Source organism: Brassica oleracea, chromosome C3 (genome assembly GCF_000695525.1).
Source record: "Brassica oleracea var. oleracea cultivar TO1000 chromosome C3, BOL, whole genome shotgun sequence".
Classification (NCBI taxonomy): domain Eukaryota; kingdom Viridiplantae; phylum Streptophyta; class Magnoliopsida; order Brassicales; family Brassicaceae; genus Brassica; species Brassica oleracea.
The window spans coordinates 13,660,906-13,662,352 of record NC_027750.1 but is presented as its reverse complement, the minus strand read 5'-3'; positions in this window follow the sequence as shown (position 1 = coordinate 13,662,352).

Genomic DNA, 1,447 nt, shown 5'->3' with positions numbered 1-1,447 from the left:
CAAAACATAGTCCAAATTGCTTATGGATATGTTATTGTTACCCGCCATACTTCAGTTTCCAAACATTCAAATCCGTAAAGTTCAGTACTACTGCTGGTCATGACATAAACTAAAGTTGAGACAGACCACGTACATTGTCACTATGTGATTTGATCTCTATTATTATTTCACACTTGTCATTGTACGAATTGCTAGAAAGTATAAATAACATACACGTAAAAGATTTTACTCGTCTTCTAATGGTGGTAACTAGTTGTATGTATAAAAGCGACTTCAAACCGAGGTCAAATGGAGATGTGGAATCATGACAACCACTTGAGGTGGAGTTTGGGGGCGAAAGGTAGTTTTATAATAACAAAATAATCGTTTTCCAATAAAATATCTGCATATGATTTTTATGATATTCTAATTTTACGCTAATTTGTTTGATCAAAAAAAAAAATATATATTCGAGTGTAAAATCTTTATATATGAATAAACATGGTATTTTGTATAACTTTCTAGATAGAACTGCATTGTATATGCATGGTATGATATATACATATCATGCATGCTCTAATTCACACTGACCATGCATAAGATTTTAGTATTTATTTGCTCCTATTGTAGATCTAAAAAAATCTTCTTTTAGGAAGAGATATAAATCGATACCAGACAAAGCATCAGGGCCGGCTTAGGCACAGGGGCAAGGAGAGCGTGGACCCATGGCCCAATTTTTTTTTTGTGTATAATTAGTATTAAACTGGGGTCTGATTTAAAAAAAAAAATTAAGAAAAGGGGCTTAAAATTTTTAAATTATCCATAATTATCTATAAAGCACATCTAAATTTTTTACTCAAGAGCCCATAATTTACTTGAGCAGGCCCTGCAAGGCATCCAACATATATGTTGTCCACCTTAATAATTTCACAGAGGAAGGTATTTTCAGATAAAATGGTAGTTTTGAGATATGGGTCTTAAACTTACGCAGGATTGAACCCAGTTGGTTGTTGCGGTAACGTGGAATTCACCTTTGTCCACTTGTGTGTGTTCTCGTTGATTTGATCTCTTAAGAAGATTTGACCACAAAAAAAACCCTCTTAAGATCGACGATATATGACCAGGAGTGTAGAAATTAGGATATGCGGGTTGGACCTAATTATTAAGCCTAATGGCTCAAATAATATATGGCAAAATGTGAAAATGAAATGGGCCTATGGGTTCTTTCAAAAAGCCTTGTTGGCTTTAATGAAATGAAGTTAACAACAACCCACATTGGTTGGGAGAGTTGATTTTGAGGAGTATATATATGTCTTCATGACATGAGAGGTTAAACAGCTCAGAGGAAGAGAGAGCTCCCCACGCGCGCGCCGCCGCCGCCGTCCGGTTTTCAAAGGTCACGTTTATTTAAAACCGGACCTTGATGGCAAAGGCTTCAAAACGTGGCAGAAGAAGATGATGTTCTTCC